This window comes from Dipodomys spectabilis, unplaced genomic scaffold (genome assembly GCF_019054845.1).
Source record: "Dipodomys spectabilis isolate Male_0828 unplaced genomic scaffold, ASM1905484v1 ptg000365l, whole genome shotgun sequence".
Classification (NCBI taxonomy): Eukaryota; Metazoa; Chordata; class Mammalia; order Rodentia; family Heteromyidae; genus Dipodomys; species Dipodomys spectabilis.
This window is the reverse complement of record NW_024871042.1, coordinates 1,777,100-1,790,205: the sequence shown is the minus strand read 5'-3', so window position 1 is coordinate 1,790,205 and position 13,106 is coordinate 1,777,100. Positions and strand designations below refer to the sequence as shown.

Sequence of the window (13,106 nt, the reverse complement as noted above, 5' to 3'; positions counted from 1 at the left end):
AAGGTATACTATAGGATAGCTATAGTATATAGCTATCCTCCTGAAACTGTAAAGGATATGACTCATATTCCCTATTTTATAGATGGCAAAACAGTCCAGACAGGTTGTAGCTGAATTCCAAAGCTATTTAAGAAAGAAGAGGAATATGACTAGAACTCAGTTTTTACTCTTTAGATCTAATCTAGTCTGTACATCAGACTTCATCTTTTGAATAAGATTAACCAATGGTGGATATATAAATCTCATTCTACTCTTCCCACTTCTAAGGGCCACGATTTCCATGGTGGAGCATGGAAGAGTATCTGAGCTTCTTTCATGTCAGTATTCTTTTTTTACATATATATATGTGTGTGTGTGTGTTAGAGTTTGAGCTCTGGACCTTATACGTACTAGGCAGGTGCCCTTCCACACTTGCTTTTCCATTTCCTTTCTTTCTTTCTCTTTCTTTCTTCCTTCCTTCTTTCTTTCTTCCTTCCTTCCTTCCTTCTTTCTTTCTTTCTTTCTTTCTTTCTTTCTTTCTTTCTTTCTTTCTTTCCTTTCTTTCTTTCTTTCTTTCTTTCTTTCTTTCTTTCTTTCTTTCTTTCTTTCTTTCTTTCTTTCTTTCTTTCTTTCTTCCTTCCTTCCTTCCTTCCTTCCTTCCTTCCTTTCTTTCTTTCTTTCTTTCTTTCTTTCCTTCTTTCTTTCCTTCTTTCTTTTTTATTGTGAGAATACCATACAGAGGAGTTACAATTACATGGGCAAGATAACAAGTGCATTTCTTATCAAGCATTGCTGCCTCGTCTTTGTTTCCCCTTCCCATTCCTTCCCATACTCCCCCCCTCCACCCACCCGATCCTCCTTCCACCCCCCACCAAAGTTGTAAAGTTCGTTTTTCCATATAACGATTTGTAAATCTCATTGTTGCAATGGGTCCAGCTGTATCCCTATTAAACGATTTCTTTTTTCCCTTCCCTTCCACAAATTATATCAACATCAAATACAGTGAAAGTAGGGGTTATACTGTGGGGGAGGGACATACAAAACAACATAGAAATCATCTTATAAATATGTTAGAAACAACTGCATGAAAGAAAAAAAAACCCATTTGAATACTTATCTTGGGGTTTATTCACCTAACATCAGCTTATCTGATCTTTTCTGCTTGACTCAGACATATACTAGTTATTGCAAATAAGAGAAACGATGGGACCTATGTTTCTTTGGGCCTGGCTTACTTCACTTAATGTAATATAATTATTTCCAAGTCTTTCCATTTCCTAACAAATGGGGCAATGCTATTCTTTCTGATGGAGGCATAGAATTCCATTGTGTATATATACCACATTTTCTTGATCCATTCATCTATTGAGGGGGCATCTCAGTTGGTTCCGTATCTTAGCTAAGGTAAATAATGCTGCAATAAACATAGTCATGCTGGTAGCTTTAGTGTGGTCTTGTATGTAAACATTTGGGTAAATGCCCTAAAGTGGGATTGCTGGGTCATAGGGGAGCTCTATGCGGAGTCTTTTGAGGAACCTCCATATGCTTTCGAAAGTAGTTGAACAAGTTTACACTCCCACCAACAATGCAGTAAGGTTCCTTTCTGTCAACATCCCCTCCAGCATCTGTTGTTATTGGAGTTCTTGATTATAGCTATTCTAACTGGGGTGAGGTGGAGTCTCAATGTTACTTTGATTAGCATTTCTTTTATGGCTAGAAAGGTTGAACATTTCTTCATGTGTCTATTGGCCATCCTTCTTTCCTCTTCAGAGAAGTTTCTCTTTAAGTCTTTAGCCCACTTATTTATTGGGCAGCTGTTTCTTTGAAGATTTGTTTTTGGGGGATTTAATTTGATCTTGTATTTAAAGAATGCCATGGACTCCGCTCCCAAATTACTCAAGGTGATTCAAAACTTTGGCAAAGTAGCAGGGTGTAAAATTAACCCTCAAAAATCAATGGCTTTTCTGTATGCCAACAATGAGATAAGTGTGGCTGATATCAGGAAAGCAACTCCATTCGGAATAGCCCCACAAAAAATAAAATACCTAGGAATTAACTTAACCAAAGAAGTGAAGGACCTCTGTGATGAAAACTTTAAAAACCTGAAAAAGGAAATCCAAACAGAACTTAGAAAGTGGCAAAAACTCCCATGCTCCTGGATTGGAAAGATCAACATCATGAAAATGGCAATACTTCCCAAGGCTATCTACAAATTCAATGCGATACCTATCAATATTCCAACTTCTTTCTTCAAGGAAATAGAAGAGGCAATCCAAAAATTCATATGGAACAATAAAAGACCCCGAATAGCAAAAACGATCCTCAACAGAAAGAACAGTGCTGGAGGAATATCAATATCAAATTTCAAACTCTACTACAAAGTCATAGTAATCAAAACAGCTTGGTACTGGCACAAGAACAGACCCCAGGACCAATGGAATAGAATTGAAAACCCAGAAATGAACCTACAGACCTATAGCCATCTAATCTTCAATAAGGGAGCTAAAAAAATAGAATGGAAGAAAGACAGCCTCTTCAGTAAATGGTGCTGGCAAAATTGGTTAACCACTTGTAGAAAACTAAAGCTAGATACTTATATATCACCCTGAACCAGAATCAACTCCAAATGGATCAAAGACCTCGGAGTCAAAGCAGACACTCTGAAAACATTACAGGATGGAATAGGAGAATCCCTAGGTCTTGTTGGCACAGGCAGAAATTTTCTTAATAGAGACCCAGAAACACAACAAATCAAAGAAAGGTTGGACAAATGGGATTGCATGAAGTTGCAGAGCTTCTGCATGGCAAAGGATATAGCTCGCAAGGTCAATAGAAAGCCCACGGATTGGGAGAAGATCTTCACTAGCCATACAACGGACAGGGGTCTCATATCTAAAATATACTTGGAACTCAAAAAATTAAATCCCCCATATCAGTATTCTTATGCATATGATACTGCAAGCTGTCCCATTACCTTATGGATTTCATCAGCAAATCTCTCAAAGGGAGGACCTTCTCTTTTGAATACAATACCAAACCTGGACATGTCATGTGAGTAAATCTCCTCTTCTCTTTTTCAAAGCTGTATATTAAAGTTCAATTATAGGACACGTCTACTTTAACTGTCTCATGGTTCCTTATTGTCTCTACTCAGTACTGACTTCAATTAAAATCTCTTTTTTGTCCTCTAAGAAGCAAGGTATAGCTATCAGAAAGTATTTGTTAATTAACAGCATTTGGTTTGGCTCTCATATAAAAGTTTTAAGAGACGCAACTTGTAAAAACTCTGACTTGGAAAAAATTATATTAAGTGAAGTAAGCCAGATCCAAAGAAACATAGGTCCCATGGTTTCCCTTATTTGCAGTAACTAGTATATGTCTAGGATAATCTTACCAGACAAGCAGAAAATGTCAAAAGCTATATACATATGACCATATAAGATGAAGTTAAGCAATATGAGCCTCAAGATATAGACACAAGAATTTTTTCTTTGTTGCTGTTGTTTTTGATGTACTATGTGATTTTTTGTTTCTTTGGTATGTTCTTCCCCCGTGGTATAACCCCTGTTGTCTCACTGTATTTGATTCTGGCGCCCTGCATCTTGTATATACATTTTTCTAATTTGGGGAAGGGAAGAGAAATAAAATGCTGAAACAAGAATATAGGCTGACCCATTGTAACAATGAGATGTACAAAACACTATGTTGAAAACAAACTTTACAAGTTTGGGAGGTGGAGAGGGAAGGGATGGTAGGGGAAAAACAAAGGAGGGGGTAACAATGCTCAATAGCAAATGTACTCATTACTTTACCCATATAACTGTATGTAACCCCTCTGTATAATATCTTTACAATGAAAACATTTTAAAACTCTCTTTCTATCTTAGTAATGAGTACAGTGCCATTTAAATAATTTTCAAGTGCAATATATTTGAAGTACACTGAGTATTCCATCAAAAACAGCAGCTCACTGAAAGAAAAGAGACAAAGTCTTGGAAGTATGTAGGTGGAACAGGAATGGGAGGGGGAGGGTAGAAGGAAGGGAGGTGAACACAATCAATGCACTATCTATATGTTGAAAAGTATTATTATTTCCATTATTTTCTACAATCATATTTGTTAATAATTTTAAATAACTATTAAAATAATTTAATAGGAGAGAGTGTAGTTATGGAGGTGGGAGGGAAGGGATGGTAGGGGAAAACAAAGGAGGAGGCAACAATGCTTGAAAGAAATGTACTCATTACCTTGCTCATGTAACTGTAACCCCTCTGTATAGTATTCTCACAATAAAAAACTTAAATAATTTAATAGCAGTAGTTTGATGTAGCCAGGATATCTTGAAAGACATTGCATAATTATAACATGTACTTGTGGGGAAAAAAAAATCCTCTGATGATTGCCAGTCTTTCTGTTTCTCTAGTTGAGAATCATTACCTTGTGTTTTTATACGCAGTGAAAGGTAACTATCCCATTTGCTAAATTTACTACATGTCCTCAATTTTGCCTGATCATGGAGGCCCACAGAATGGATTCCAGTACCCAATCAGCTAGTCAATAATCTCTGACAGCTTCAACAAATTATCTCCCAAAAGTAGGACCCTCTGTGGATGTTAAGGAGGATGGCATTTGGGAGCTCTTTGCCTCAGACATCTCAGCTTTGTTTTCAAATCCAAGCAAGAAAATTCCAGTGTAAGATGCTAACCAACCAGTCTGGGGCACTGTGCCCCTATACGGCTGTCTGGATTAGATGCTCAATTCTGCAAAGATCATTAACTGGCCACAGAAATAAGTTTGTAGTAGAACATGAAAGTGCCAACTATTTATCTTCAGAAATGTCCTTCACCTTGAATTTACCTAAACTGTAAAATGAAAGACAAAAATGTCTACCTTGAAGGGAATATGCTGAATATGTAAGAGCATGTTGTATAAAGCCAAGCACAGGCTCTAAAACAGCATCAGCGGGAGCCAGATTAAATATTTTCCATTCCCTGGTTAGTTCTTTTCTGCTTAGAAGCTTCAGATCCATACATGATTCTATTTCACCCATTTAAATAGAATCCCCTCCCAACATAGTAATTCTTTAAGTGTTCTCTCTAGAATATACTGGACTCTATTCTGTTTATCTGAAAGTAATGGGGCTGCAATGGATACAAGGCTGGGTTAAAGAGAGCCAGCAGAAGCTGATGTGTGCCCATCACATGGAAGTATAGAAGAGCGTAAGCTGTTCTAATGTACAGAGGGCTATAGGTTGGTGTGACTACAGTACCTTGGAGTCTTGATATCTAGACATTCCCTACTTGTAGAGTAAAAACAATTAGGGTTAGAAGAGCTCTCCACATAGAATAAAAATAGTGAAGAGGATGATTGGCCTAAAAGTTTCTGATCCAAGTCCTTTCTCTGCTAGGCACACTGGCTAACAAATGTTCACTGAAGCAGCAAAAGTATAGTATGTCATCTATTGTGGCTCTTGTTGAGAAGAAAGGGGAGGTTAGAAAACATGTAGGAAAATCAAAATAATTTAATTTCTGTCTCTAAGACTTCAGGCATGTGTATTAAGGGTAGATGCTAAGGCAGTATGATGCTGCAAGTGTAAGTAGAGTCATCCTCTCAGAAGCACTGACATCGAACAATCCCAACAGAGGTAAGAAGAGCCTTTGGGGCCTGGTTTTCCTGCTAACCATGAGAGAATTTAGAATAAAATGATAAAGAGATAAAATTTACTTCAGATTATCAATATATCTGCTTGTGACAAATCTCAGCACAGTAGTTTGAGAGTGGGGAAGTATTATGTGTGTACGTAAGGAAAGTGGGAGGGAGTAGGGAGGAAAAGCTAGAGGGAGGAAGGAAAGAAAGGAAGAAGTAAAGGAGGGAAGGAGGGAGAAAGGAAGAAGAAAGGAAGAAAAGAGGATGAAAGGGGGAAGGAAAACATAAATGTTTGCAAGTCACCAAAGATCTTGAAGAGTAAAAGCAACTTGGCATATCTGCAGGTTCTGGGAATAATTTTCCTCAATTATGTCACAGCCTATGAGCATCATGACATTTACCTAAAGATCCTGCTTGGGCTAGTCACTGGATACATTTGTAGAGTGGCATATTGGGATGATGATGATGATGATGATGATGATGATGATGATGATGATGATGATGACAATCACATTCCAGCACAGGATGTGAATATTTCAAAGATGGGGTTTATTTGTCCAAATGCATATTATTTCAACCTTAGGTTGCAGCATGAAGTAAAGCCTGCACAGATACTCAATGATGAGTGTGGGCATAAAAAGACATTGCTGAAGGAGGACACTGAGTATTTCATTAGGTCTCTGATTGCTAACCATGCCTTGCATTGAGTAATTGGAAGAAAATAACATTTTGCTTTGTTTATTTCTATAAATAACTGTCCAAAGGAACTGAAACTTGGTGTGGCGGGTGTAATTTTCCCATCACAAATGTAAGCATCATTTCACATTTTATTTAAATCCCCTTGTTAAGAGCCATAAAAATCTTAAAAAGTTTCATGTCAGTGACATAGGGCTGGACCCAAATGGTTTTTTTTCTGATCCATAATATGATCTAGAAACAAAAGTGACAAGTGAATTTTTAACACAGCATATGTTCAAAGGCCTCTGCCAAGAAGGGGAAAAAATAGTCTTGGTATCAGATGCTAAAGTGCAATGATTCCTTTCAGGTCCATAATGAGCAAACAAGTGACCATGTCCTCCACCTTGTTAAATTAGCACAAGAGCCATGTTCAGGAGGATGATTGTGCATTTCTTCAGTGGGTCTCTAATTCTCTTTGCTGTGCAAAGAAACCTGTTCAGCTTTCTAATAATGTGTGGGTTATGTATCTGAATGTTGGAAGGCAGCAGAGGGTGACAGGGCTAAACATTACTGTGGATTAGAAAGCATTGTCTTTATTTGCAAAGGACACCCATGATGACCCCAAGCCAGTGTAGATCTTAGGCTACCGCTGATTAACTCTGAGGTCTAGATGACACTGAGTAAGGTCTGCGAGCTCAGCGAGAAGTGAACCATGGATATGGAGATTCTCAAACTGATACTACCACGTACACACAACATGTCAGCATACTCAGACACATCTGAAAGAATTCTACTTAAAGGGACAAACAGCAATTGCACAGGTTCTGTTTCCCTCAGAAGACATAGAGTAAACAATTCAAATGACAAATAGGTATTTAACATGTTGAACAACAATCTGTTTATGCACAAAAAAAAGCCCAACCAAAAACCACAGGTTAAAAAAATCATTTGAGCCAGTGGTGCCAGTGGTTCATGCCTGTAATCCTAGCTACTCAGGAGGCTGAGATCTGAGGATTGAAGTTCAAAGGCATCTTGGGCAGGAAAGTCCATGAGACTCTTATCTCCAATTAACCACTAGAAAACTGGAAGTGGCGCTATGGCCAAGTGGTAGAGTGCTAGCCTTGAGCTGAGAAACTCAGGGACAGCACCCAGGCCCAGAGTTAAAGCCCCACGACTGAAAAAAAAAATCATATGCTAGGCAGAAACCTAAACTCTAAACACAGTAAAAGAAAACTCATTTTTTCTCCTCCACAAGAAAACGTTGACTTGAGTATTGGGAAAGCAGAGTTGGGGGGAACTCCAAGTCTAGGTAGGTACACATGAAGTTCCCTATATACTAGAATATTACAATCCATGTGTTGGGGAGAGAGGTGCCAGTAAGATTGGAAGTTAGGAAATTCTCATAGAGTAACTGAATGGGGAAGATTCAGTGCCCCCACAGGCTGCAGAGATGAAACTAAGGTTAGGCTCTAGCTAAAATGTGGTCTCCTATCTGCTTGACTGCACATAAGGTTCATAGCAGCCTCACTGAACACTAAGCATCTGTCTGTCTGCTACTTTATAACTGGTAAGGGGAGGTAGGGAAAGGGCTTCAGTTTTCCTTCATGAGACTGCACGTAGGACCCACAGGTTCCCACATTTCAGCATCCTGGATATCTACTGATCTTCCAGCTCGCAGTATTCATACACAGGTGCCTTAAGTCCTAAGAAGACTTAACATGCATGGAAGACTTAACAGATATGTTGTACATTGTACGATGCCTGTTCCTTTGGGGAATTTTAAATACTGAGTATGTCCTCAATAACTTATAAATGCATTCTAGTACCAGGCCATTGGTAGCTTTGAAAGGTCAAAGACATTCTGTTCTGCTTTCTATAAGAAAAATAAATTAAAAATATGTATATTGCTCTGGAGATCAATAGCCAAATTCCTTATGAGTCCCTGGGGTAGGACCATAGAACAGGCATTGTAAAAAAAAATCATTTCTTGGGCCAACTTCCAGATATGAATAGGGTAGCTGTGGAGTGGAGAAAATCAATGTATTTGTGAAATGATATTTTTAGATTGCATGAAAAATGAGGAATGCATGAAACTGTGTATGATAACATGAAGCAGCCACCCCAAGTTAGAAGTCTGGGCCACATTTCCACTGTTCATTTCCGTAACAGCCCCTTGTTTTGCTTGTCTGTTTCTATAATAAAGTAGAAGATAAAACTTGATTTTCCTAGTCAGTCTCAATGATTCCAAGGCAGGGTATGGAAGTGTCTGTCCACACTGGCTGGCAGTGAATTGCAAAACTATAGAGAAACGAATCAACTATTGTGTTGGGGTAATAAAATGTGTCTACTACTAATAGTATAGGAAACAAAGGATAAGTAAATGGTGCAATGTGAACACTCACTACTATATGACATTATTTGTGGTGTGTGGAAGTTAAACATCATTGTATCATATACTGTGCATCATTAAATCATCTACTATCTTAGGTAAGAGAACTATGGACATTAATGGAAGACGTATAGCATGTTAATTTTACATATTTCAAAAGGAAAACATTAAGGATCTGATTAAGTTAGAGTCCAAGAACATACAACATTACCCACCAAACTCAATGCTGGCCTTCACTCAAACACAAATTATTGACTCATAAATGGACAGTCATGATAAAATCATGTGTAAACTGGTGAATAGCTTTAGGGAATAATGCACAAAATATTAATATTATTGTAACTAATAACAATAATAATATAAATATGAAGTGAGAGGGTGAGAAGTAGAGGGAGAGGGAAAGAAGGAGAGAACAAGAGAGGGAGAAGGAAAGACACACAAAGAAAGAAAGAGATTATTGTTTTGTATAGTTAGGGATTCCAGGATCCTTAAGAGACCTTGATGTAGATCAGTTTCTTAAACTACAAGACACACACACACACACACACACACACACACACACACACACACACACTATACATATATATATATATATATATCTTATTTATATATATTCTTCTTTAAGCTGGCTTAAAGAATATATTATATCCTTATTTATATGTATACACATACACAGACATATATTCCTATTCATTTCAAGTAATATCAAAGTAAACCTCCACCTAAATTAATGTTGTGATGAACTACTCAATTTCACCATTACTGTCTTTGTCCCTTTTATATTGAACTTTGAGCTCAAATAGCCAGCATGTCTTTTTGAAATCTTCATTGGATAATTGGAATCATAAGAGACATAACTAGAAGTAGCATAATTCTTATTTTCTTTTTTAGTAAACATGCTTCTACAACAGTTTTCCTCATCGTGTCAATGCACCAACATTTACCCAGGATACAGTTTGAAAACACTGGTTTTTTTGGTGCTTTTTTTGTCATATGCCATATCAGGTTCACTTTAACAACAGTATCACTACTAGTATCTGATGCTCAATTTTCCTATTCTAAACATATGAAAGAATTGTGTTTTCTTGTCTCCTGGAACAATGTCTTTGGGTACCTTTCTCTGAAAAAGGAAATATAACGGGTTTCAACAAAAGAACTGCATTTCCCTGTCATACAATAAATGATATTTTATATGGCAGATCTGACTAATCCAGTGTCCTCTGTAGACTCAGATAGATAATCTTGTGAATGACAAATCTTTGCTCTTTTATGACACTGAGCCTAGAGGGTTGTTTATTATTGCAGTATAATCTAGTCTGTGCATAAGGAAAAAAATGTCCACATATTGTTGGCCCTGTTTTAAAGCATATCTCAAACTCCATGGTTGCCACTGCCTTTTCTTCAATCATTGTATCCCAAAGAATCCATCTATTGCTTGGACCTACTTCAGGAGTTTCATACTTTCTTTTCCTAGTTTGGTCATTTTCTGAAAGAGCTAGACTTGATTTTTTTTTGGGGGGGGGGCGGTGGTGGCTGGTCTGGGGCTTGAACTCTGGGTCTGGACTCCATCTCTGTGCTTCTTTTGCTCAAGAAATGAGCTCTACCACTTGAGCCACAATGCCACTTTCAGATTTTTTTGACTAGTTTACTGGAGTTGAGGTTCCTGCCCTGGCTTTGAACCCAGTCCTCAGATCCCAGCCTCCTGAGCAGCTAGGATTACAGGCATGACCCACTGGCACCCGGCTCAGATTTGTTTTTTAAAGGTGATAAAGATTATGTTACTCCCCTTCTTAAAATCTTCCAAACAATTTTTCTATCTGTGAACCTCAAAATCCTATTTTCTAGCTTCAGCCCATCTCCAAATTTGTCTTCTGCCATTATTATTTTAAATCCCCAGCACAGTGGTTCTTTTACCAACACTTATAAACAGTAAGCCCATTCTCCCTCTGGGTTTCTTTCTTTCTTTTTCTCTTGTTGCTCCCTCCGTTTGAATGTTTTACTTCATGACCTTGGTATGGTTTTGGCTTACTCCTTCCCATTGTACAAATGTTTCTTCCAAGATTATGTCCTCAGAGGAGATTCTGTATTTTCTAAAACCATATCCTCCAACAACTCACTATATAATTATCATGTTTTATTTTGTAAATCATTCTTTGAAGTTTATTTGTTTATTTAATTCACTTTCCTCTACTTAGACCATGGATATCATACGGCGGTGATTGTTTGTTTTACAGTGCTCTCTCTCCTTGGTATATAAAAAGAAGTGTCTGGTCTTTGGGATGATTCAATAAATATTTATCAAACAAGCAAATGAATGAATAAATAGCTGAAATAATCAAGATGTCAAAACAATATTTCAATGAAGAGACAATTGAACTAGAAGCAATATCCCTTTGTAAATCCTTCACCTCATCTATTTTAAAAGAACAAAAATACACTGCTAGATAATCAGTTTGTACAGCTTCCATCTATGGAGTACTACTTATAATTCATTTATTCAGTAAAATCTGATGTGTTCGAATTAACTCGTTCAAACTAGTCAGTGCATATGGAAACAAGGTGTCCTGTAAAAGGAAATCAGTATAGGATATGTGTAAAGTCGAAATAACTAACCTATGTTTTCCGATCCACATTACCTAGAATTTCTACAAGGGATCCAAGAACTGTGCAAGAATGGATATATAATCAAAGGACTGGACTCAAAGGGAAAACAAGTGAATTAAATAGCAAGCATCAGAATAAAAAACAACATCTATAGAAAGCAACCTTTGAAAGAGCCCATTACTGGAATTTGTCAATGAGCTGTAGATATTACTTATATGTTTTCTTTTCATCATCACTTTCCTATAAGAAGTATCTATAATATACCACGACAGTACATATGAACTTCCTTTAGTGGTGATACTCTTGGGTTATGACTCAGTGAAAATTATGCAAATGTGCTAATATATTTGTCTCTCAACTTCCTCTCATGAAACATGTCCCTCTTTGGCAAAGATGGTACAGGTAAGGAACATTTTCTATGACCAAAAGATACATTGAAGAAAACTAGCTTTTAAAGCTGTTCAAATTCTCCCTGGATTCAGTGGCATTCCACATTGGAAAGCCTGCTTCATCATGAGAACTGACTCAACCACTTGTCTTGCACCTCCCAATCTTCAACGTGTCATTAACCTTTTGCCACTGGATGAAGATGTGAACAACAATACTTGTATTAGATTTGTTGTAAGGTTGTTGTGATAATGAAAATAATTTGTGTTAAGGGCATATTTTGCAGGCTAGCTAATTTATTTTGCTTTTTTGAGGTAATTTGTCTTCTAAAATGAAGTTATCACATTCATATATTTCAAAGTAAGACAGGGAGAAAGCAACAAGCATCAAAATGGATATAGCTGGCCATGCTGTCTTACTTTCATATATCTGATCAAGAAATGTTGACATTGCCATCATTAAAAATGACACTTTGTTTTATAATAGTGGGCTTTGAAATCAGGGTTCATGCTCTATCACTTGAGCCATATTACCAGCCCTGCTGTTTCTTTAGACACATTAAGAAACCAAGAGTTACTTCTTAGAAATTCTGATAGGCGTTTTCCATGCCCACACATTTCTGAATAATCCATCTCCTATCCAAAAAGCAAACTACATTCACAGTCCATCAGGAAACTAAGTTCTCGCAACCCTTATGCTACTATCTGAGGAGACAAAATTGAAAGAAAAAATCTTCAAGTGTGTGCATTGCCTGAAATCCATTTGCAATAATATGTTAATTGACAAACTTCTGAAACCTAAAGCTCCATCCAAATCTCTAGTTGTTCTGTTGCTTTGTTTACTAGAGTAGTCCTCCTGTTTATCATTGAATATATCCTTAGAGAATTGGAATCACAGAAAATATTCTGACAGAAACTTACAGTTTCACACACACACACACACACACACACACACACACAAATTCTCTGGTCATACTGATATAGTTAAAAATTAGCCAAGTCCATGACAATCTCACACAAATAACTTTAGTGATTCATTACAGATGAAGGCAGTATAGGATATCAAAATTTACTTTATACCAAGAATTCCCTGCCAACAAAGACAACTCATTTCTTTAAGGAAAACAGCCAGATTGAACTATTATTCTTCATGAAATACATTATTTTCCTGAATAGAACCACATGATGCAAAAATATAAAGATGAAATTATGGTGAATGCGATTACTTTTCTCATCTTAACCACAAACTGATCAATATAATTACTTCAATTGGGAAAATATGCAATCACCTATGTAACTGAAATGAGAAATAGCGAGTTAGCATTGGCTTAATGAGTAGTGTAGCAGACAGTAATGAAATTTGTGTATTGTTTTTCTAAAATGAAGATCACAAATTATATGATCTAGAATGCCATAGACCATGC

General features: G+C 37.0%; 1 protein-coding gene across 1 annotated transcript in view; it reads right to left on the bottom strand.

Moving 5' to 3' along the window:
* The window catches only part of Macrod2 (mono-ADP ribosylhydrolase 2), a 1,713,649-nt gene that overhangs the window by 423,284 nt on the left and 1,277,259 nt on the right, over positions 1 to 13,106 (bottom strand). The window lies entirely within an intron of this gene.